Source organism: Mus musculus, chromosome 14 (genome assembly GCF_000001635.26).
Source record: "Mus musculus strain C57BL/6J chromosome 14, GRCm38.p6 C57BL/6J".
NCBI classification, from domain to species: domain Eukaryota; kingdom Metazoa; phylum Chordata; class Mammalia; order Rodentia; family Muridae; genus Mus; species Mus musculus.
The window spans coordinates 62622801-62648916 of NC_000080.6; the positions used below are offsets into that span (position 1 = coordinate 62622801).

At 45.3% G+C, this 26116-nt stretch overlaps 1 long non-coding RNA gene and 1 other non-coding gene across 2 annotated transcripts; one reads left to right on the top strand and one right to left on the bottom strand.

The window, feature by feature from the left end:
• The first annotated feature begins 5569 nt into the window (after positions 1 to 5569).
• On the top strand, positions 5570 to 25127 carry Gm52153. The gene is made up of 2 exons (XR_003951243.1): positions 5570 to 5739; positions 24823 to 25127. It is a non-coding gene; the product is annotated as a predicted gene, 52153 (long non-coding RNA).
• On the bottom strand, positions 12162 to 12293 carry Gm23816. The gene has a single exon (XR_003951287.1). It is a non-coding gene; the product is annotated as a small nucleolar RNA SNORA17 (small nucleolar RNA).
• Positions 25128 to 26116: the final 989 nt, after the last annotated feature.

A 26116-nucleotide genomic window follows, 5' to 3' on the forward strand; every position in this document is an offset into this window, starting at 1 on the left:
GGCTCAAGGGCAATTGGCCATCACTGGGGGAGCACATCTCTGAGGTCCCCAACTTCCTGGCATGTTCCACAGCTCCTGATTATACAGTGGGCTGTTTTCAACACTGTTTTGTTTGGTTGAGCTGTATGTTTGTGTTGCGCAGTTCTGACTTGTGAAATATAGGTAGGTATCTGGACACAGCTTAGTTGAAGAGCAAATGTTTAGCCTATACCAGGCCCTGAGTCCATTTCCCAGTACCAACAAGCAATTTTTAAAATTAAGTTAAATAACTAGAGAAGGAGGGAGAAGGAAGTGGAGAAGGTTGGTTTTTTTTTTTAAAATATAGCATTATAACATGCTTTGCCAAAATCAACTTTTCTGCTGAGTAGCAGGTTTTCCCGAAGACTTTTCCATCCATTTAACAGCTTTCCAATCATTTATTATTAAGATGATTAAATTCAGCTCCTAAGCTTTACACACATCTATTTTTTAAATTGCTCCCTCATGCACATGTTGGCTTCCTGTACCTGGGGGCTTAGAGTTAGTGATGTACTCTTAGATACTAAACACTCACTATGCATCTCCATTTGGAGTAGCAAGTTGGGGTGTTTGCCACTAGGAGAGTACTTTCGGGGCCTCTGGGGGTGAGGAAGAGCCATTGCACTAAAGAAGTAAAGGAAAGGCCTTGGTAGAAACTACAGGCTGACAGCAGGTGTTAATGTGAAAACAGATGATAAAAGGAAGATCAGAACAACAATAACTAGCATGGCATGACAACCCAAGGGTGCAGTAGTGGCACACACACCTTGGTGGTAACCAACAGCTCTCTAATTGGACTCAAGACCCTCTCAACAAGAGGGAAACCATGCCAGGTATTGAAAACCTAACCAGTTACTCAGTGCTAGTGGATATTGGAGGAAGATCTGCAACCACTAACCTACTAAACCAGCATAATCACTAACAAAAATCTAAACATTTATCCTATACCCAAATATAAGTATAGCCCTCGCTCATCATTCAAGGAAACTGCAGCAGACAGAGAGCATTGCACAAGACCACAACCAATCAAAATGCAACAGTTGTGGAGCCCAGTCCCAAAGGACACATCTACAAAACTCCCTCACCTAAGGCTCAAGGAACGTTGAGGAAGAGGGGGCAGGAAAATTCTAAAAGCCAGAGGATGGGGGAGTTTGCTGTGAGATTGTGTCTCCAATCACATCAGAAGATAAACCTGGAAAGCCTCACCAACATGATCATCCAAACATGAGCTGAGCAGGGATGACACCAAGGGACATGCCAAACTGAGCAGGGAAAGGCCCATGGGCCTCCACCCCAAACAAAAAACTAAAGGCAACTGAGGAAAGCTGGGGGTAGGAGAGCCTGAGATTCCCAGGGAAGAGCACACCAACTGGTGCTAAATGGTCAGCCTGCAAACATACAAACAAGGAATGTCATAAGGACTCAATGGGTTATATTTAGGGATATATATATTCATATGTGTGTGTGCAATAACAATTTATGAAAAAAGAGGCCTTGAATTTGAAGGGGAGTGGGGAGGGGGATGTGGGAAGTGGGTGTGGAAGGAGAGAAAGAAAGGGAGGCATATTGCAAGTAAATTGCAATCTCAAAAATAAATGTAAATAAATGGAAGGTTGGGGTTAAAGGTGAAGTCTGGAGCAATGAGGAAGATAAGAAGATCTGCAGCTGGTATGAGACAGCCTCCCTGAAAGAGGAGTGGGAAGGATGCTGGGAAGCAAGCCAGTGCTCACAGGCCTGCTATCTTGTGATACCCTGGGAACTTAGAGAAGGCGCTGCTTCCCTGACTTATAGTCTTACTTCTAACGCAGCTGATTGTAACAGACTAAATTGTCCGCAAGAACAGGTAATAATTCCACCTCACACCAGTCAGAATGGCTAAGATCAAAAACTCAGGTGACAGCAGATGCTGGTGAGGATGTGGAGAAAGAGGAACACTCCTCTATTGCTGGTGGAATTGCAAGCTTGTACAACCACTCTGGAAATCAGTCTGGCGGTTCCTCAGAAAATTAGACACAGTACTGCCGGAGGATCCTGCAATTCCTCTCCTGGGCATATATCCAGAAGATGTTCCAACGGGTTTGTAATAGCCAGAAGCTGGGAAGAACCCAGATACCCCTCAACAGAGGAATGGATACAGAAAATGTGGTACATTTACACAATGGAGTACTACTCAGCTATTAAAAAGAATGAATTTATGAAATTCTTAGGCAAATGGATGGACCTGGAGGGCATCATCCTGAGTGAGGTAACCCAATCACAAAAGAACGCACATGATATGTACTCACTGATAAGTGGATATTAGCTCTGAAACTTAGAATACCCAAGATACAATTTGCAAAACACATGAAACTCAAGAAGAACGAAGACCAAAGTGTGGACACTTTGCTCCTTCTTAGAATTGGGAACAAAACGCCCATAGAAGGAGTTACAGAGACAAAGTTTGGAGCTGAGACGAAAGGATGGACCATCTAGAGACTGCCATATCTGGGGATCCATCCCATAATCAGCCCCCAAACGCTGACACCATTGCACACACTAGAAAGATTTTGCTGAAAGGACCCTGATATAGCTGTCTCTTGCGAGGCTATGCCGGGGCCTAGCAAACACAGAAGTAGATGCTCACAGTCAGCTATTGGATAGATCACAGGGCCCCCAATGGAGGAGCTAGAGAAAGTATCCAAGGAGCTAAAGGGATCTGCAACCCTATAGGTGGAACAACATTATGAACTAACCAGTACCCCGGAGCTCTTGACTCTAGATGCATATGTATCAAAAGATGGCCAGCAGTGGAAAGAGAGGCCATTGGTCTTGCAAAATTTATATGCCTCAGTACAGGGGAATGCCAAGGCCAAGAAGTGGGATTGGGGGGGAGGGTTTGGGGGACTCTTGGGGTAGCATTGGGAGTGTAAATGAAGAAGATACCTAATTTAAAAAAATAATAATAATAAAGAGGAGCACAGTTATTGAAATTTCAACCAAGAGATGGCTTGCCCATTATGTGTGGTTATAAAACCTGGCTTCCAGAAAAAGAATGTTAGATGAAGAAGTATGGGACAGAGCCTGAAAGAATATTGAAAAGGCATATAAATAAAAAGAAGACATTCCTGTTCAAAAAAAAAAGAAGTCCCCACCTATTTCAGGGAGAAGCCTATCCAGACCCCTGAATAGACAGGGAGTCGCACATGAGATTGGTAAGAAACCATGGCTCCATAGCTGTGAGAAGAGTGAGCTGCACAGTAGAACACAGCCACAGGGAGGGGAGAACAAAGCAGAGCCTGCAAGCCACTGCAAGGTTGAAGGCTAGCAAGCCTAGGCTGGCAGGTGGCAGCTAACAGAGAGCACACTGCACCCAGGGGAGGCTGCACTTCCTCTAACTGGGAATATCAACAGGGCACAATGACCTCCCTGGCTAGCCGGAGAACAAGTGCAGAGTGAATCACTTCCTAATTGGCTCAGCTAATGACCTGTAGAGATTGCTAAGCAGCCTCAACAGAAATCACCCCAATCTTAGCCCAAAATCCCTAGGCAGGGTAGTTGGATCGCCCCTCCCTTGGGAATCCCTCGCAGGAGTTTCTCTCCCTTTCCTTAATCCCTCACTTCCCTAGTGTCTCAGCATTCCTCCCCTCCTAGTACGCCCAAGCTTTTCTACATCTTTAATCTTTGTAAGAGCTTTGGTCTTGAGTTTTTAGTGATTGTTGATCTTCTAACCACATCCATCTGGGCTTAGAAAGATTCCCTTGATCTCAGAATTGCATTGCAAGGCAGGGCCAAGGCTGTTACCTCTTCAGATGACTACTAACACTCCTTTAGGCTGTTTTTTTTGTTTGTTTGTTTGTTTGTTTTGTTTTTTTGTTTTGTTTTTTCATTTCAGATAAACCCCTCGCTCCCACCCCACCCCTACCCTGAGAAATATACAAGAAACATTGCAAGTCATTCTGACTTACTCTTTTTAGGTAACCCAGCACGAACCTTGCTCATAACACTGAATTCTGTCTTTAGAAATGTTTGTGTCCCTCGTTTTCCTGAACAGGTGATGTATGGCCTCAAGCTCAGTCTTGTGCCCCACCCCCTACATAGCCATTCCTGTATGCACATGTCTAATTCTCGCTGCAGCGGCAGTCCTGTCCTCACTGTTCAGAGTGGCCCCCAGGAATGACCCCTAATGCACCCCGTATTTGCCTTTCTTCATTCCTGGACCTCCTGGTCAGCTTTGAGCTCACCAAGGGCAGGTCCAGCACACTGGTTACAGGTGAAGCACTGTTTTGTGATTCTGCTGACCCTGGCAGTTAAATATCCTTACCATAGAGGACCTCAGGCTACCAGTGTGGCCTCACTCACACGGAAGTGCAAGAGGTGATACAACCACAAAGCACGCTGCACCAAGCATTCAGAGGGATTCAGCTCTGATTCCCACCCCCACCCCCACCCCCACCCCCACTGGGTCTGCTTCTCCAGTGTTAAGACAAAGAGGACAAAAAAGCCAATAGCATTTCTAAACTAAACAATGCCATGCTGGCCAGACTCCCAGATAGTACTCCTCAATGTCACCAATCTGTAGCATGGCTGCCCCTCCTTGGTGACTCTGTGCTGTCAAGCAAACCTGTTTGTCTCATTCTTCAACCTAGCAAGTTTGGGTGATAAGAGGAAAGCCGGTGCATAGCATGGTGGCGGTCAGGGTGTGAAACCACACCTCTTCTGCCCCAACCCTTGGCACAACCTACGATTTCCCAGAGTTTTCTGTAACAACAAAGGAATGAAGTCCTCTGGTGCGAACCTTTAATGACAGGCTGCTGCATTTCCTTCCTGGGTGATGAGATCTCTCCTGAGTGGTCCCCCTCCCTCTCACCTGACTCACTGACATCTAGGGTCAATAGCCACTTACCTGTGGCTTGTGAAAAGCAAAACGACAAGTAGGAGACTTTGGCAGGTGTCTTCATGATGGTTTCTATTGCTGTAAAGAGATACTATGACCACAGCAACTCTTATAAGGAAAACATTTAACTGGGTCTGGCTTACAGTACAGAGGTTTAGTCTATTATCATCCTCATAGCGGGAAGCATGGTGGCATGCAGGCAGACATGGTGCTGGAGAAGGAGCTGAGAGTTCTACATCCAGATCCACAGTCAGCAGGGAGAGACTGAAACACTAGGTCTGGCACGAGTGGTCCTATGGAGTCTGCCTGCATCTCTGCAAACCTTGTACCCTTCAGCATCGTTGCTCAGGAGGAAGATTGTTCTTGCCTCCTGCCTTGGCAACACACCTCCTGTTCCTGCTGCTGTCACTCTCATTGGTAACCTGCTCTGAGCAGACTTGTTCTTTGGAGGCCTGCTCTTGCTTGGCATCCCGCCACCCCCAAGAGCTCAAAGCTACAACACCTGCCTGCAACCTGTCTCCATTAGCATCCCGCCACTGCTGAGAACCCAGAGCTTCAACATCTTCATTTGAGTTGTCACTCCTGCACAAGCAAAGCCCTCCTTGTTTGCTCCCCCCTCCTTGTCTGTCTACCTCGTTCTCTAATGTGGCTTCCTGCACAACTTTGTTCTAGAAACCTGACTGTGGTGATGCAGGAATAAAGACACACTTTCGGAAAAGCTGGAAAAGCCGGGATTACACGGGTTGTGCACACTCTGATGGAGGACACCTACCGAGCAACCCAGGAACTCAGCATGACCATCATGCAGAGCACAAGGAGGGGCTCACTGGACTCAGTTCCAGGTCTCTGTAAGTGAGTGGTGTTGGGCTGTAAACATCCAGAGGAAGGAGCTGTTCTCAGCACTTGTTGCGCACTAGTCTTAGCTAAAGGTCAAGCTTTCCTCAACTCTAGCACTTGGGCACATACCAATCCTTTTTTTTTTTTAATATTATTTATTATTACGTATTTTCCTCAATGACATTTCCAATGCTCTCCCAAAAGTCCCCCATACCCTCCCCCCACTTCCCTACCCACCCATTCCCATTTTTTGGCCCTGGCGTTCCCCTGTACTGGGGCATATAAAGTTTGCAAGTCCAATGGGCCTCTCTTTCCAGTGATGGCCGACTAGGCCATCTTTTGATACATATGCAGCTAGAGTCAAGAGCTCCGGGGTACTGGTTAGTTCATATTGTTGTTCCACCTACAGGGTTGCAGATCTCTTTAGCTCCTTGGATACTTTCTCTAGCTCCTCCATTGGGGGCCCTGTGCTCCATCCAATAGCTGACTGTGAGCATCCACTTATGTGTTTGCTAGGTCCCGGCCTAGTCTCACAAGAGACAGCTATACCAGGGTCCTTTCAGCCAACGCTTACTAGTGTATGCAATGGTGTCATCGTTTGGAGGCTAATTATGGGATGGATCCCTGGATATGGCAGTCTCTAGATCCTTACAGCTTATGACAGGCTTCCACCTAGGTAACCTCATTTGGTCCTCACAGACAGACAGTAATCATACAGCTGAAACCCGTGGACCACAAGTCGCCCCAAGGACTTTCCAAGTGGGAAACACTGGACATGGATGTATCTAGTAATATTAAGAAAGACTTTTCTGAGCCAGGCGCGGTGGTGCACGCCTTTAATCCCAGCACTTGGGAGGCAGAGGCAGGCAGACTTCTGAGTTCGAGGCCAGCCTGGTCTACAAAGTGAGTCCCAGGGCTACAGAGAAACCCTGTCTCAAAAAAACCAAAAAAAAAAAAAAAAAAAAAAAAAAAAGAAAAGAAAAGAAAGGAAGAAAGAAAGAAAGAAAGAAAGAAAGAAAGAAAGAAAGAAAGGAGGACTTTTCTGAAAAAGTTATGTTTCTCTTCAGTCATAGTTCCTGTTTCATTATTTATTAAAACTAGCAGTATATTCTCCATTGTCAGTTGTATACTGACTAATAAATCATGACAATAATGATTCAAAGGGAATATTTGTTATAGGCCTTATAGTTACAGGGGATGGATTTTTAATATTTCATCTTACCAGCATACTTTATGGTAGGGAAGCACATGACACTCTTGGAGCACACACTTGACCACCTGTCTGCTACTTGCTGTTTTCCTGTGTATTGTAAAAGGGCCTTCTTTTTACAGTCTACTTCCCCAGCCAATCTATGGTCATGGCATAGATATATGTCTACTTGAGGCCAAAGACCTCAAGAAAATTTGCCAAAAGGGAAATACTTTTATTCCTTATTTTTAAAAAAAAAATGATTTTTCCCTTTTTTTCACTTGAATAATTGGGGAGATGCAAGGCCTGGAATTATTGCAGCTGCCTATGAACCATTAAAAAAGCCAAGAGGAGCAAAGCTAAGGCAAGGCCTTACCATCATCGCACTGCTAAGGAAGAAATACCTAGGAAAGTATTTTAGAATAAAGAATGGTTTATTTGTCTTACAGCTCAGGGAATATAATCTGTCACAAAAAGGAAGGCATGGACAGGAGGCTCCGTAGTGACAGGGGTTTGCAGCAAGGACTCCTTACCTCACATGTTGGTGATGCAGGAAGCAGATAAGAAAGGAAGTAGAGGGGGCTGGAGAGGTGGCTCAGTGGTTAAGAGCACTGACTGCTCTTCCAGAGGTCCTGAGTTCAATTTCCAGAAACCACATGGTGGCTCACAACCATCTGAAATGTGATCCGATACATACTCTTCTGGTATGTATGAAGACAGCTACAGTGTACTTATATACATAAAATAAATAAATCTTTAAAAAAAAAGAAAGAAAAAGAAGAAAGGAAGGAAGGAAGGAAGGAAGGAAGGAAGGAAGGAAGGAAGGAAGGAAGGAAGGAGAGCCATTGCTGTAAAGCATTAAGCTCCCTACCCACGGGCTTCACTACTTAAGTGGGTCCTCAACTGTCCAACACAGAGATGCTTGATGGGAAACAAGTGTTCAAACACACGAGCCCCCCAAATCTACTGTGCCTTCTAGGAAGAAAGGACGCACATTTCTACTATCATAATCACTTCTTATGTGAAGTAAAGAACAAATGAAGTTGCTTACCACACTCGGGTCTATAAGGGATTCCTCACAGGTAAGTAGAGAGAGCTGAGCACCACAGCCCTCAACAAGTGGCCTCCTGCTCTGGTCTTTGCCATTCCCCAAGTTGGGAAATGGTGAAAGAGGCAAGGCAGGACAAATATCCAATTTAAATAAAGTCCCAGAAGCTGTCCATTTTAAATTTGGTTCACATCCCATGCACCACACACAGCTGCAAAGGAGACTGGGAGGTGTAATTTGGATCTGGAGATCATGGGATTAACTAAAACTCAAACTGCTTTGTGACAGGAAGGAAGCAAGAATGGATCTGAGAGACATCTCATTGAAAACTCAGCATAGTTGGTATTTCTTGAGATTGGTTTCCTTAAGATGAGCCCATTTTTGAAAGAGTAGAGCAGATGATGTGAGGGTCTCACAGGCATGGACTTGACATCATCTTGGCTTTACTGATCCATTACTGTTATCAATGATTCCATGGCAGACAGAATGGGCCTCTGAATTCAAGGCAGTTCTCCGGAGAACAAAACAGAGCCTAGTCTGTGAAGTCGGGGGCCTCCAGTAACAGCCCAGAGACCAAGAAGTATACCCAACATTTGCTGATGCTTTCAATCTCTGCCAAACTGGGATGACATAAAAGAAGTGCTGAGAAAAGACGCTTGCTGCAAGAGAATAGAGAGCTTCCAAATGTACCTAGATTAAAAACTGCTGCCCATGGGTGTAAGCAAGCTCGTGCAAAACATAGACAACCAGCAAGCATCCTGACTCACTGACATCCAGAAATCAATAGCCCTCTACCTGTGGCTTGTGAAAAGCAAAACGACAAGTAGGAGACTTTGGCAGGTGTCTTCATGATAGTTTCTGTTGCTGTGAAGAGACACCATGACCACAGCAACTCATAAGGAAAACATTTAACTGGGTCTGGCTTACAGTTCAGAGGTTTAGTCCATTATCATCATAATGGGAAGCATGGCAGCATGAAGAGAAGGAGCTGAGAGTTCTACATCCAGATCCACAGTCGGCAGGAAGAGGCTCAAATACTAGGCCTGGCAGGAGCATCTGAAACCTCAAAGCCTGCCCCTAGTGACACACTTCCTCCAACAAAGACACACCTCCTCATAGTGCCACTCCCTGTGAGACTATGGGTTTCCATGAGTTTGTACACTCTCTGCTACTGTTAATATGAAGCTTTAATCCATGTTTGTCAGATTGAATGCAGGATGTTATTTCAATTTTCTTGTACCCGTTGAGAGTTCCTTTGTGTCTGAGTATATGGCAAATTTTGGAGAGAGTTTCATGGGCTAATGAGAAGAAGGTATATTCTTTAGTGTTTGGGTGGAATGTTCTATAAATATCTGCTATGTCAATTTGACTTATGATGTTATTTAACTCCAGAATTTCTCTGTTTTGTTTGTGTCTGGGTGACCTGTCTACTGGCAAGAGTGGGAGTATAGAAGTTTCCCATTGTGAGGTTCAATATGTGACTTAAGCTGTAATGGTGTTTCCTTTTTGAATTTAAGTGTCCTTGTGTTTGGTGCATAACTGTTCAGCATTATGATATGCTCTTGGTGAATTTTTACTTTGATGAGTGTGTCTTTCCCTATGTCTTCTGATTAGTTTTATTTGAAATCTATTTTGTTAGATATTAAAATGGATAAACCAGGACTGGAGACATGGCTCAGTGGCTAAGAGCACTTACTGTTCTTGCAGAGGATCCAGTTTCAATTCCCAGCACCCATGTGATGGCTCACAACTGCCTATAATGCCAACTCCAAGATGTACAAAGCTCTCCTCTGAACTCTGCAGCCCCAAGTACACACATGACACATAGACATGCTTGTTAGACTCATACATATAAGTAATTCTAAAAATTATAAAATGGATACACCAGTTTGCTTCTTAAGTCCATTTGCTTGAAATATTACATTTTTTTAATCCCAGATAGATGTCTATCCTTGATGTTAAGGTGTGTTTCTTGGATTCAGCAGAAAGATAGATTCTGTTTTCAAATCCAATCTATGAATTTGTATCTTTTTATTAGGACATTGAGACCATTAGTATTGGGAGTTACCAGTGAGCCAAGTTTATTGATTCCTGTTCTTGTTTTAATCTGCTTTTCTTAAATTATTTATTATTTATGTTTTCTTGGGTATAGTTAACCCCTTTACACTAATTTTTTCTTCTGGTTCAGTTTACAGAGCTGATTATTAGATTATTATAATCTATTAGAAAATAGATTATCTATCTATTTGTAGATAGATACTACTTAAATTTGGTTTTAGCATGGAATGCTTTTCTATCTCTATCTATGGTGATTTAAATTTTTACTGGGTATATAGTAGTCTGGGCTCATATCTGTGGTCTCTTATAGTCTGTAGAACATCTGTCCAGGCCCTACTGACTTTTAGAGTTCCCATGAAAAAGTAAGATGTTATTCTAATAGATCTGCCTTCATCTATTATTTGGTCTTTTTCCCTTGCAGCTTTTAGTATTCTATCTTTGTCCTATACATTTAGTGTTTTAATTATGAGTCATGAGGAATTTCTTTCCTGGTCCTGTCTATTTGATGTTCTGTATGTTTCTTATATTTTAATAAGCATTACCTTCTTTGGGTTAAGGAAATTTCTCCTATGATTTTCAGTGTCTTTGACCTTTGTTTCTTCTCCCTCTATTCCTATTAGTCTTAGATTTGGTCTTCTCATAGTATCCCAGATTCCCTAAGTGTTCCTGGATTTTTTCTTTCTAGATTTAACATTAACATTTTCTTTGGTTGAAGTATCCATTTAGTCTACTTTGTCTGAGTTAGGGTTACTATTGCTGTGATGAAATACCATAGCCAAAGGAGTTGGGGATGAAAGGGATTGTCTCATAAATTCACACCACTGTTCATCAGTGAAGGAAGTCAGGACAAAAAACTCAAACAGGGCAGGAACCTGGAGGGAGGAGCTGATGCAGAGGCCATGGAGACATGCTGCTTACTGGCTTGTTCTTCAAGGCTCACTCAGCCTGCTTTGTTATAGAACCATCACCCCAAGGACAGTACCACCCACAATGGGCTGGGACCTCCTCCATCAATCACTAATAAAAAAAATGACCTACAGGCTTGCCTATAACTTAATATTATGGAAGCATTTTCTTTAAAAAAAACTTTTTATTTGTTCTTTATGAGTTTTGTATCATGCACCCAATCTCACTCATCCTCCTCTCCACTCACACCCACTCCCCACCCTAGCAACCTTCCCCCAAATAGAGAAAAAAATCTCATTGTGGAACTTACAGTGTATCACTGTGTCCCATACTTCTTTGCAATGCTCACTGCAATGGCTCGTTGGTTTAGTATGCAGCTTCTGGCTTCTACTACTCTATCAATACTGGAACCTCACCAGGACTCCTCCTCTTAGTTAGCCTGTTATTGCTCTGTGTCATGGAGACATCTTGTAGTTTTGGATCTGTAGAATCAGCCCTTTCATGTACTCCAGCAGTTAGTTCATCAATGAGATAGATGCTGGGATGGGTCAATTCAAAGCCTTGGATCTGGGTCTGAGAGGCATTTAAGTTGGTCAGATTGTGGGCTTTCCTACTTTCATACCCACAGAGCTAGCTCACCAGCAACCTTTTCAGCCAGGGCCACAAGCAAGCCTGTTGCCTGAGCAAGGTGCAAGGCCCACTCTCCAGAGTGTTACAATGAGCGAGGAACAGGGCCAGCTCTCCCACTCTCAGGGTCCCAGGAACAACTTTCCTGCCCACCATAGATGGCACAAGACAAGGGTGGAGAGGAAGATGTCACTCCCTCCCCTATGCCACTGCCCAGAAGACAAGTAGCAGGGCAGGCCACACTCACGCCATTAGGGCCTGCTCATGTGCACCCCCACTTCCAGGCCCAGCTCTACTGTGCTGCCCAGCTGAGGTTCAGGGCCTGCTCCCCCAAGTGCTGTAGCTGATGAGGGGCAGGGCCAGCTCTCCTGCTCTTGTGACCCAGGGTCAACCCAGGGTCAACCCAGGTGGTAAGGGGCAAGTGTCAGGGGAGGACATCTCTCCTTTGCCCATGCTGTCACATGGCAGACAAGTGGCGAGTCCAGCTCTCCCACACTTATGCCTCTGGCTTATTCCCTATCCTGGGAGCCCATCTGAGTTTTCCTGATGCAGGACTGGTCCCTGGCACTGGTCTAGTGGTCATCACAGGCTCGCTTTCTTCAGGGAATGTTAGACTACTGATCATTCAGCTGATCAAAGGTCAGAACATGAAGTGTAGACCTAGCCTCTTTCTTCTCTGCCACCTACTGACCCACATGTAACACAGCAGCCATACCCGTGTTGCCTCTAGGAGCAGGGGAGGCATTTTCATAACTGAGGTTCCCTCCCCTCAGATGACTTTAACTTGTGTCAAGTTGACATAAAACTCATCAGCACATACCTTGTCTTCAATACCTTAGATGCTCTCTTCCTTGTCTTCTGCTTTGGTGAGGGTTATATCTGAGGTTTTGTTGGACTACCTAAAGTTTTCATTTCCGGTTGTATCTGTGTTTGGGTATTTTTTGGTGATTTTTATCTCTGCGTTCACTCTTTTAACTTTTCCCATTACTTCATCCCACTGTTAGTATTTTCACAAACTTTGTTAAGGTATTTATATATATTCTGTTAAAGTCCTTGAAAATATTCACAACTGCTGTTTTGAAGTCCTTGTCTTGTGTTTCAGCTACAATGCACTTCTCAGGGTTATTGGGCTCTGGTACAGCATATCGTCTTGACTATTCATGTTTGAGTTTTTGCACTGGGGTCCAAGCATCTGACATGACTTCTGGTCATGTCTTTGTTGGGTAGGCATTCCCTTCCTTGGTTTCTGTTGGATTCACTGGAACTTACGAATGTGTGGTGGCTCTGGGCTGCCTGGTAGAGAGTGCTTCTGTGAATGGAAGAAAGGAAGAGAGATAAGCTAGGAGAAAAAGCTGAGAGAGGCTTCAGGAAAGAACTAAGGGGATTCTGTCCACACCAAGAGGTGGGGTCCTCATGATGTGGTGGGAAGAAGGAATCCAGCAAATAGGTTGCAGTGACACAAATAATAATCTAGAGAGATGAGTATTAAAAGCTAGAGCAACCTTGTGTCGGTACCAAGAGTTGGAGTCTCCAGTGAAATGAGCCGAAGTGGAGGAGGGGCACCTGCAAACAGGTTGTTACAAGAGGCATTATCTCCTAAAGTGTCAACCATCTTGAGTTGCCAAGGATGCTCCAGTTTGGGCCCTGGAAGTTCTAGTAAATTAACAATTGACCATAATTGCAGCTAGAAAGATGCACACAGTAAGAGAACACAGAATCACAGTTATTTTCTTATCACCCACATAAGGTCACTCACCCACCTGTAACTCCTGCTCCAGGGGATCCAACACCCTCTTCTGGCCTCCTTAGGCAGCAGCATACATGTGGCATATACACAGACATGCATAAAGAAAAATAAGTCTTTTAATGAACATAGTAACAACATATGAAGTAAAGAAGGCTTCACATGCAATCAAAAGTTTTATGACACATAAATGTATGCAGGAGATGAGGTACATTTATTTTTAACTATTTTTTGTGAGCAAGTCACTAACAGCTAAATCCAGTTTTTAAAAGATGGGATCTCATTGCATGTGCCAGAAAGATTTTACTGACAGGACCCTGATATAGCTGTCTCTTGTGAGGCTATGCCAGTGCCTGGCAAATACAGAAGAGGATGCTCACAGTCATCTATTGGATGGAACACAGGGCCCCTATGAAGGATCTAGAGAAAGTACCCAAGGAGCTAAAGGGGTCTGCAACCCTAAGGAGGAACAACATTATGAACTAACCAGTACCCCCCCACCAGAGCTGTGTCTCTAGTTGCATATGTAGCAGAGGATGGCCTAGTTGGCCATCAATGGGAGGAGAGACCCTTGGTCTTGTGAAGATCATATGCCCCAGAACAGGGGAATGCCAGGACCAGGAAGCAGGAGTGGGTGGGTTGGGGAACAGGGCGGGGGGGGGGGGTGATATAGGGGGCTTTGGGGATAGCATTTGAAATGTAAATGAAGAAAATATCTAATTAAAAAAAAGCACACACACAAAATAGATGGGTTCTCACTATGGAGTCCAGCCTGGTCTAAAACTCACTGTGTAGCCTTTAATCCACAATCCTGCTTCAGCCTCGAGAGTGCTTTGAGGATAAATACAACTTTTTGGTTTGTTGGTTTTGCTTTTTTGGTTTTTTGGGTTTGTTTTTGTTTTTGTTTTTGTTTTTGACAGGGTTTCCCTGTGTAGCCTTACTTGTCCCAGAACATGCTTTGTAAACCAGGCTGGTCTCAAACTCACAGAGCTCAGCCTGCCTCTGCCTCCTGAGTGCTGAGATTAAAGGTGTGTACCACCACTTCCTGCTTTAAGTGCAATATTTTAAGATCATTAAAATGTTGTCCAACAAATAAGAGCCACAATCAGTAAGAGAAGATTGGTGATAAATAATAGATAGATAGATAGATAGATAGATAGATAGACTCTAATCTATTTTAAAGCTTCCAAAAAGTAGAGAGTGAACAAAAGTAATCAATAACAGTCAAAAAATTGTCAAAGTGCCCTTGGGCAAACTAAAAGTGTTCACACCCTTTTGCTCTTCCCCAGTTACCATTTGCTAGTGTGTCACTGTGAGGATTTGTTTCCAGCACTGGGCTCTGCCTATGCTGTGTTCAGCATAGGTATTGTGTTCCATCCGAATCCTCTGAGAAGACAGAAATCCTGCTCTTCCTCATCTCTGCTGCTTTTCTTTTCCCATCGTTGCAGAGCCTTACCTCACAAGGTCTTCCTCTCCTCACTGGCACTACCACTGCTCTCAAGTACATCAGCACGCTTCCTTTGGCTCCCCCACCCCACCCCACCCCACCCCTGCATATACTCCAAGCAAAGGAAGCAATAAAGTCTGAGAGGACCCAGATCCCATATTCTCTCCAGGGAGAAATGTCTCACTGATAGTTCCCTCAGAATTCACACATCTCAGAGTTAATCTCTCCTTCCCATCTGCCTACCTCATCCTTCCTTCCAGCTTCCCCCATGCCTGTCACAGGCTGCTGGAAGCATACATCTTTTCTGCTAGTTAATGAATTCCTTAGGAATCCTACATTGCATCTCACTCCTGTTAGGAGCTCTAAAAATGTACTACACTGAGCTGCTTTGCCTTGAAAACGTTACAGGAGAAGCAGATGCACACATTTCCATGACATGAGAAAGTTAGGGAGCCTGGGACCGCTACCACATTTCCATTTAAACAGTGTGGCAGTTTCTGGGAGGGATTTGAGCTCTGGAGGACTACACTTGACAAATCCATAAATTCAGGCTTGCTACTTCAGCTGTTGGCAGCTATTAAATTTTCATTCTGTCCTGTGTGCCTCCAGTTGCCAGAGCACCGTCTCCAGATGAATTCCCTGGGCATCCGGGTTCATTTGTTTAGGTCATTGCTGATTTAAGGAAAGTGAGTGGGGCTGAAGCAGCTTTTCACAGCTGTGAGTCACAGCTGTGGCTCCCTGGGGTGCCGAAATAACAGTGCTGTGTGCTAATCCAATCTGTGCGTTTCCTGGGGCTGTCATTACTGCAAAATGAGGTAAACTCGGTGGCTTAAATGCTCTAAGGAAGCTGTAGTGCATGCAGCTGGAAATGAGGCAAAAGCATCTCGAGACAGTAATGATGAGTTACGATCAGAAAGGAAGACATCCCCAGCAGCCGAAGGAGTGTATCATAATCACTGTGGATGCTACCACAAACAGACTGTATACGCGTGTATACTGTGTGCTCATATTCATATATGCATAGATAAAATATAATACATGCTACAGCCACTAAAGACATACCACACACACACTCATACACTCACACTGCATATATGTATACAAAATACATGCTCTTGTCATAATATTTACTCTCTAGATACAAATATGTGTACCTTAGTCCCTACATATACTAATAAAAATTCTATACATATACATGTATTCATATGTATATACAGACTATAAATAATTAATACGACCATTAACATATCTCCTCCCTGATATTCCGCAGTCTATCACCAAATGATACTTCAGTACCTCAAGTGTCACAATGGGCCCACATCAAGTTCATGCACAGACCTTTTTCTTGATAGCCTACCCAACAGTGATGAGAAACAGGTTCTTATGACACCATCAAATGTGACAAATCACAGTGACACTCATTGTGGGTGTATTTATAACAAGCTCTCTTTGATATAGCAATGTGTCTACTGAAGCCCTAATTAATGCCCAGAACCTCAGAATATAACCTCATGGGCAGAGAAAGCTTTTAGAGAGCTAAAGACCCTAAAAACAGGGCATTAGGAGAGGCAAGTCCAATATGACCGCTGTCTTACTAGAAGAGACTGGGCATTTGCTGAGAAACGACCATATGACATAGGGAAAAGACATCATTTGCCAGCTAAACAAAGTACACTGAGAACACACGCCCTGCCAACACTGCAGTCCAGCCTCCAGGCTGGGATTCCAGCCTCCAGAAGAGGGAGATATGTTCCTGCTGTTTGAGCCACCACTCTGCAATGCTGTTAGACGGCTACAGGGGGTTTCCTGCCCACAACACCGAAACTATAAAGTTGAGGGCAATGAGGTTTTCAGTCTTCAAAAATTGTAAAAAAGACAAAAATCAGAGACCAGAACAAGGTCTGACCCCGTCCTTGATGGGCCACATGACCTGGCCTCAACTACTGAGCCTCAAGGACCTCATTCGCTTCAGAGAAGTAGGAGTGCCTTCTGGTAGGGTTGCTATGGAAATAAAACTGAATCGTGTACAGAAAAAAAAAAGTGTCTAACAAAGTAGCCAGCATGTAGCAGATATGCTTTTTAAAAAATAAGAAATCAGTCAGGCCAAACCCCGACACTTAGAAGGCAGAGGCGGGAGAATCTTGAGTTTGAAGACTGCCCGAGCCTTTTTGTCTCAAAACAATCAGAAGACATGGGGATGTGTGGGCCAACAAGCAGCACAACTCTAGGCTCAGGGTGCATGTCACCAGTGGCAGGAACTGGCGTTAGCATGCCACCAGTGGCAGAAACTGACTTTAGCATGTCACCAGTGCAGGTAGTGGCTTTAGCATGCCACCAATGGCAGGTACTGGCTTTAGCATGTCACCAATGTTGAGTACTGGCTTTTGGTCAGCATCAAAACTTTCTGAAATAAACAACTGATAGAGAGTAAGTGTTTCTTTGGTCCATTTGGTTCCTTTAGGAGGCTCCAGCCTGTGCTCTGCTGGGGGATGGGGTGGGAAAGGGGAGAATCCTTCATCACCTTCAGGCCTCCCATAAGAGTGCAGGGTGGCAGTAACAGCAGCCACATTGTAGAGCAAGCATCTCCCCTCATGGCTAGGAAGCTAAAGAGCAGGAAAGAGGGGACAAGAGACCACGGTCTCTTTAGGGGCACACCCTAATGACCTACATACCTCTTAGAGAGCCCCATCTCCTAAAAATTATACCACCTACTGGTAGCATCACTCTGGATGTCTAGGTGGCATTCAAGACCCAAATGTTACCAAAAGTTATGAAAATTGGCAGAGGCTATTGATGTTGTCTCCCCTGAACCTCCCAGCAATGGTAGACCTTTGTTCCCTTAGTCTTATAGGTAAGCAACTGGGAGGTTCATAGAAGTCAGGAAAAAGGTAGCTCCAGCCCTCTCAGCCAGTAAGAGAGACCAGTCCTGTCTCTTGTCCCAAGGCCTGGCCCCAAGGCTCGTGTACTTAACCTTGGCAGCACACTGTGTCCTGAGCCAACAAGAGCTCCTGCCAGCAACACTGCAGGGGATGCTCTGCAGCAGCAGTTGGATTGACAGCTTGGCCTTTTTGAAGAAGTGTGACTGACAATCCCAGCATCTTTGGATGAGGCTCTTCAACCGCAAATAAAAATGGCACCACTCGTCTTTCCTCCAGAAGGGCATGTCTGCTGGGGTCACCCTTGGGAGTGCAGGTGCATTTTTGAGCTTGGCAGAGATGATTGGCTGACCTGGAGAATCACCGAGAAAACCGCAGCTGTCTCACCTTGCTCTGAGGCAGGGGAACACAGCCACATCTCAGAGATGACAAGAAAAAGGCAACGGAGGTGTAGACTGCTGGGAGACATCCCTTCACCATCTAGCGCTTGATTGTGTGCTAGTCAAAACAGTTTTGTTCTATTTTTAAACACTGTTGAAATGAAGACTAAATTAATGTGGACTCAGATTTGAATGGGAAGAAAGGCACCAAAATCCATAATAAACTGACAGGCCGATTAATGTATCTGAACAGAGGAAGGAAACCATAGAAACAGACTGGAGATCATGTGGACTTCATTCATAGCATGGAGAAAGCAACTAAAATCTTCATGCAGAAATTAATTAGCTGTATAAGGCACCCAGAATGTGAGATGCTCTAGCGCTCTTCTACATCCCAAGGAAGAGGAAGTCATTGCCTCCTAACGAACAAGAATTTTTAGAATTCATGATGAGCAGGTCTTGTAATATTGTCACACACTCACTGAAGGGTGGGCACTATGACAGAATCAGGCCCAGTGGGGCTTCTTTTTGCTTCTCTGTCTATGCTCCATATCAGCCTGGGTGTGCTTGCATTACACCTTGGGAACAAGCAGCCCTGCTGGATGCTAAAGCCAGCATACCTAGCCATTGTCTAAGCTGGTGGATTGGGAACTGGACTTAAATGCATATTATAATTTTGGGTAGAAATAATGCCAAGTCTACTTAATATCAAAATATGAGGGGTTATTTTGGAAGGACAATCTGGGAAAATTCTGCAGAGCTCAATAACTGGGGTTACAAAAAGGGAACCATGCCCCCCAAAGAGCCATAATGTCAGCTCAGACGCGCCCCTCTGGGGCTCAGCTCTAACTAGGGCATGGCATCCAAATCTGGCCTGGGAGCTCCTCAGCTTTAGTCTAAAGCAGGGGGTCAGCCAGGCGTGGTGGCGCATGCCTTTAATCCCAGCACTCGGGAGGCAGAGGCAGGCGGGTTCCTAAGTTTGAGACCAGCCTGGTCTACAAAGTGAGTTCCAGGACAGCCAGGGCTACACAGAGAAACCCTGTCTCGAATGAATGAATGAATGAATGAATGAATGAATAAATAAATAAATAAATAAATAAAGCAGGGGGTCTCGGTCTTCCTGGTGCTGCGATCCTTTAACACAATCCCTCACGTTGTAGTGTCCCCCAGCCATAAAAAATATTTCATCGCTACTTCATAGCTATAATTTTTCTACTGTTATGAATCATAATGCAAATATCTGAGACACAGGATATTTGATATGTGACACCCCCACCCCCTGCATGGGTCATGACCCACAGGTTGAGAAATGCTAGTCTAAAGAGTAAAAAAACTAACAGGCAGGCATGGACCAAGTGTTGCCCATCACCGCAAGCTGAGCATCCGATATCTGGGACCTGTGATAAATATGTAGGTACAGGGTCCAACCCTGTGTGGGTTATGTCAGGTGATGGGGGAGTTTTGCAACTGTACCAGTCAAAATTGATCAGCCCATAAGCACACATGCCCTTGAGAATATGTGAGGTGTCCTCTCCCTGAAGCGCACCCTCACCCACTCCATCCTTCTCATAAACTTCTGGGTGGTGACTGACCCTTACCTCCTAGGCAGAACCAAGCACTCTGTCTTGGGGTTCCTACTGCCCTTGCTTCTGTCCCTGCTGAGCACCACAAATAGTTTCATGCCAGCTTCTGCTGTATACTCTCTTGTGACTGTGACACTATTTCCCAGCCCACTTACCCAGATTCATCTCACATGCAGTGTGACAATGCCTTGGCTCATACTCTGTGACAGGATGTTCTTCCCTTCCTGTTATTAGACGCGTTCTCACGACCGGCCAGGAAAGACGCAACAAACCAGAATCTTCTGCGGCAAAGCTTTATTGCTTACATCTTCAGGAGCCAGAGTGCAAGAGAGCAAGCAAGCAAATGGCGAAACCCCATCCCTTTTTAAGGAGAATTATCCTCCACCTAGGATGTATTACTCCCTGATTGGCTGCAGCCCATCGGCCCAGTTGTCATCACGGGAAAGGCAGAACACATGGTGGGAAAACTGCCCCTGCATGTGTGCAGACTATGTTTACCACTTAGAACACAGCTGTCAGTGCCATCTTATAATGGCAAATGTGAGGGCGGCTCCTCACAGATCCCCCTTTTCTTTTAATAAGAGCAATAGGCCACCCATATTAATGAGAGTGGAGATAGAGGTCAAATCCCCAGTGTGCAGGTAAAGGAGCCGTACACATAACCTCCTCCCAGGCTCATCACCCAGAGGGGTCCTGGTCTGGTCCCGTGTTGTTTTTCCTGGGGGAAGGACACTTGAACACTCAACCTTCTTGAAAGATGACATGTCTCCCTAGAATAGGCTCATATGTGCCGCAGAGCCTTTCTACTGCAGTGCTTAGCCTTGCAACTCTCTCGGGCTGCTGAAGCACACTCACTCTATCCCGTGCAATGAGACTAGCCTCATGGGAATATAAGAGCTGAGTGGCCAGCGACCTATTGCCTAAGCATAGATAACCATATATCAGGGGGAGCACCATGTTCTAGAGCTGCAAGCGCCTGGGCAATAACCACCTTGTCTCTCCTAGTTTGGGCCTTAAGCTTACAGACCAACCAAAGAAGCAACACTAATCCACAGCAAAGTGTATCTCCACATAATCCCACCCCCATCCATTCTTTAAAGAAGGAAAATGCTGAGGAGATCCAATTGGGTAATCCTTTGATCAGGGACAGGTCCAAGCGCTTGGAGTTGACCTGAATGATGGCAAGTCTCAATTCCCGAAGGGTCTGTTCAAATTTAGCCATCCAATTCTGTAACATATACTGAAAAAGACTTTTTGACAAATTAGCTGCCCTAGTAAATTTAACATACTGAATGGAAATAACACACAATCCCGGAAACTTTTGTTCACATCCCTGCTGAGTTATTTGTCATAATACATCTAGTTGTATCTGGACAAGATCTATGAGTTGATTAACCAGCATGAGACCTCTCTGTACTGGGCCAAATAAGTTCATTTGCTCATTAATGGCTCTGAGGTCATGGAGCAGTCTCCACTTTCCTGACTTTTTCTTAATTACAAAAATTGGAGTATTCCAAGGTGAGGTAGAGGGTTCAATATGGCCTAATTTTAATTGTTCCTCTACCAGTTGAATCACAGCTTCTAGTTTTTCAGAGGATAGGTGCCATTGAGGAACCCACACTGGGTCCCCTGTTTTCCATGGTATGGGTCGTGCTGCCCCAATGGCCGCTATGGAAAACCCAGACCCTGTCTGTCTTGGTTTCCATTAGGTAAGATAGGCTCTATCCTTCCCTGTTCTTGATGTCCTAACCCTTTTCCTTCTTTATAACCCATCTTTGCCATGATATTTTTTGCTTTAGTTGAATACCCTCCCGATGGGGCGTTTTCATTGGACAAAATAAGGCCCAAATGCTGCATAATATCCCTTCCCCAGAGGTTAACCGGGAGTGGGAGCACATAAGGTATGAATTTCCCTTGCTGCCCTTCAGAGGATTCCCACGTCAAGGCAATGGAGCTTATAGTGGGACATGATTGATATCCTAGGCCCTGTAATGAATGAGATGACTCTGTGGTGGGCCATGCTTTGGGCCACCAATGTGTAGAAATTATACTTTTATCTGCTCCGGTATCAAGGATGCCTTCAAACTCTTTTCCATTAATCTTAAGGCGGAGCTTAGGTCTATCATTTAAAGATACAACCAAATAGGCAGAATCATTTCCTGAGGAGCCCATTTTCTTTATCTCAGGTCCTGCAGATTTTTCCCTGGTATTATCAGGGAGGAGCAGCAGCTGAGCTATCCTATCTCCTTTACTAATAGAAAAAACGCCCTTAGGGCTTGAGCACAGGACCTGTATTTCAGGGGAATGTTGACAATCCATAACTCCAGGGTGGACTACTAAGCCCTGCAAGGTGAGTGAACCCCGGCCGAGAATAAGGCCCATGGTTCCCGGGGGCAAGGATGGTATAGGCTCCACTGGCACCGGCTGAATACTCATTTGAGGCATTAATAGGAAGTCGGAGGCGGCACGCAGGTCCACCCTTGTGGGTCTTCCTGGGTCGCCTCTCTGACTGCTTCCTGGGTCCTGACAAACCGGTTCCCATATCTTTGAGGGCCCTGGGACCGAGGGCCCGATGACCCGTTTTTTGGCACATAAGCTGATTGACTATCAGGTGGGGGAAGGACTCTGCCCTTTATATCCCTCACAGAGCGACACTGGTCAGCTCTATGATAACCCTTGCCACACTTAGAGCAAAGAGTGAGAGTCCCCCCCTGTTTATCTGGAGCTCTGCAATCTTTCTTAAAATGCCCAGGCTTTCCGCAATTAAAACATGTCCTCTGATCATTTCTGCCCATGGAGCGGTTCTGAGATTGGAGGATGGCGGCCGCTAAGCCTGCATTGGTGAGAGGTCCCCCAAGCTCTCGACAGACCCTGAGCCAGTCTTGTAAGCCTTTGTTCTTTCTTGGGGCTATGGCCGCTCGGCACTCCTTTGTGGCTTGCTCATAGATTAGCTGTTTTATCAGAGGCGCAGCTTGCTCTGACTCTCCAAAAATACGCTCTGCTGCCTCTGTCATTCTGGCCACAAAATCTGAGAAGGATTCCTGAGGTCCCTGGATTATCTTTGTTAACTGACCAGTGGTTTCACCTGCTCGAGAGAGCGCCTTCCAGGCCCTAATAGCCGTGGAAGAAATCTGGGCATAAGCTCCCCAATGGTAGTTTGTTTGATCAGCAGAATAAGCTCCCTGACCCGTTAACAAGTCAAAAGTCCAATCTCTCTGCTCTGGAGTCAAAGCAGCTGCGTTTGCTCGGGCCTGCGCTTGTGCAGTTTCATGCCAAAGAGCTCTCCATTCCATATATTTGCCCATACTAGGGAGAGCGGCTTTTACAACCGTTTGCCAGTCAGCAGGAGTTAGTGCCATGCTGGCGAGCCTGTCTAACTGCACCAAGGTAAAATTAGCATTGGTTCCGTATTTACGGACCGACTCGGCAATTTCTTTAATTTGTAAGTATTCTACCGGAGCGTGGACACGCCCACCCTCGGCTCCTTCAAAGACCGGAAATGCCTGTTGTATTTTCCTTTGTTCCTCCTTTGGAATGAACGAGTCTGTGCATTGCCTCTCTGTCCATTGCCTCTCTGCGCAGGGCTGATGCACTACGCAGGGCGGGGGCTCAGCATAGGGTGGAGGTGCACTATGACCTTGAAGCCGACTGCCAAGAGGCCAAGCAGCAAGCTGGCCTTTGCCAGCCGCTTTTGGCTTCCTTAACTGATTAGCTAGCACTTTACCTGGCTGGTACCCTTTTTTCTCATAATGAGCTGCTTCTTCCTCCCAGTCTGTTTCCTCAGAGGAGAATTCTTCATCTGCTTCAGAGCTACTAAGAGCTGGCTCCCCGAGCCCATCCAGCGATGAGCACAGGCTCCTTTTCCTAGAGACCTCCGCTAATTGATCTTTCTTCTTTTCCCTTTTTCCTCTTTTTCTTCTAATCTCTCTCCAGGTATTCCTACCTGACCTTAACTTTTCCTCAGGTTCAAGACCCTTGGAAAGGCCTGTATACTTATTTTGTGTACCATATTTCCTCTTTGTTCCTACTCTCTCTCCCCACTTTACTTCTGATAGCTTGTCCTGAATTTCATCTAGAATCCGCCCTGCCTTAACCACTTGATAACATGTGAAAAGGAACAAAAGGGCTTCTAACACTAGAAAAAATTCAAGGCCAAACATTTTCCACTTTACTTCTGATAGACTGTCTTGAATTTCCTTAGAAAGTTCAAGATCAGACTTACCTCGTAAAGCTATACTCACTGGTACTCTCGTTCCCCAGCTGAAAAGTTCTGAATTCATACAGTTGAATCCTTCTTAACAGTCTGCTTTACGGGAACCTTTATTACCGCGACCCGCAGTTCTGGTTCTGGAATGAGGGATCTTCCTTGCGCCAGTCCCGAGTTTTTTTTTCTCGTCCCGGAATTTCTCGTCCCGTCCCGGGTTTCGGCACCAATTGTTATTAGACGCGTTCTCACGACCGGCCAGGAAAGACGCAACAAACCAGAATCTTCTGCGGCAAAGCTTTATTGCTTACATCTTCAGGAGCCAGAGTGCAAGAGAGCAAGCAAGCAAATGGCGAAACCCCATCCCTTTTTAAGGAGAATTATCCTCCACCTAGGATGTATTACTCCCTGATTGGCTGCAGCCCATCGGCCCAGTTGTCATCACGGGAAAGGCAGAACACATGGTGGGAAAACTGCCCCTGCATGTGTGCAGACTATGTTTACCACTTAGAACACAGCTGTCAGTGCCATCTTATAATGGCAAATGTGAGGGCGGCTCCTCACACCTTCCCATCTAAGTCACCTTTTCTAGAAGTCCTAGAAAGGACCTCACACTGCCCTGCTGTCCTAGGTGCCCTGTTCTTTTCATCTAGGGCCCTGCAGTTAGAACAATGATGTGTGTCTGTCTCCCTCATGTCCAACTCAAAGGGACAGACAGACAATACCTTGACTTTTTCCCCCAATATCCTGTATGTGCCCAAGTGCCTCCGGTGAAAAGCCACACTTGAGAGACAAGATTTTTTTTTAATGAATTCAAAATATAGAGAGAAGTAAATAAAAACTTTGTACTGTTAACTAGTATCAGGCCTACCTTTCCCTTAAAAATTCTAAGTCTTTGAGATGAGAAACAGTACCGTCCTCAAGGGCGTATGATGTATCCAACCCTCCCCCGCTTACACCCATTTCCCTTTGTCACGTTCTGAGGTCCTGTGTGAACTCCATGGACAGCATTATCCTTTTGTGTCTTTGAAGGTGCTCAGGATGAGATGGAGATTGGAACTGGTCCACAGTGGAGAGCAGACAGCTCCCCATCATGTGGATGAAGATCAGTCAAGCTCTGTGGACCGAGAAACCGAATAAGAGGGAATGTGCGTATCTGAAGCTGAAAGTTGGTCTTTTCCTGCCTTGGGATTTGAACTGAGAACTCTAGCTATCCTTGGGTCTTGAATCTTCCAGCCTTGCAGACTGGGCTTACACTACTGGCTTTCCTGGCTCTCCAACATGTTTCTTCTATCCTCTCTCCCTCCTAGACCAATAAAATTTCCACAGAGAATGTAGTATTGGCAAAATTCCTTCCCAGGGGGAGACTTAAGCAACAACTAATCCTTCTCCTCAGGTTCCTGAGACAAACAGAAGCATGATCCCAGGTTCACTCTGAGGGGATCCAGTCAGTGTAACGAGCTTCCCTATAGCACACAGGTGAGGGCCTACCTACAGGAGCATGGCTGCTCTTTCCTCCCCACACCCAACAAAAGGCCTCAGCAGAAAATATCCCAGTGGAGATGGTGGCTTTCCCATAGCCACATTAATGAAGCTCTCCTCCCCTCCCCTCCCCTTTCTTCCCACTCCTTACCCTCCCCATCCCTATCCCAGTCTTCCTGGGCTTGTATACTTTAGTTCTTCCTGTGACCATGCCACCCCTTCCCCACTGGCCATACCCAATGCCAGAGCACAGGGGCACACATTGCCTTGCACACACATCTGTCTTGGGCCTTCGCCTTCAACCCACCTACATCAGCATTCCTTCCCAAAAAAGAAAAGTAAGATAACCAATAAGTGTCATTGCATGAGAGGGTGGAAGGACCCTCATCTTTATGTGTTCATAAATTATTTCTGCGATGACTATGGGGAACATAACCCAGATGACAGAAGATTGTAACGGTAAGTATTAAACGAGGACTTCTGAATGACTCAGTCAGCATCCACGTGGCAGCTATGATAACTGGCTCATTGACTCACCCTGGGGACCAGTGGAAAACTTGCTCACAGGCCTGGGCGCTGGCTCCACTGACCTAGGCCTCATCAGGAAAACTATCTGCAACCGCTGCCAGATCTATGACTGTTGCTCCTGTTAACTCCTAAAGTTAGAAACCATAGCACAAAGCCAGGCAGTGGTGGCACACACCTTTAATCCCAGCACTTGGGAGGCAGAGGCAGGTGGATTTCTGAGTTCGATGGTCTACAGAGTGAGTTCCATGACAGCCAGAGCTATACAGAGAAACCCTGTCTCAAAAAAACAAAAATAGAAATAAAAAAATATAAACCA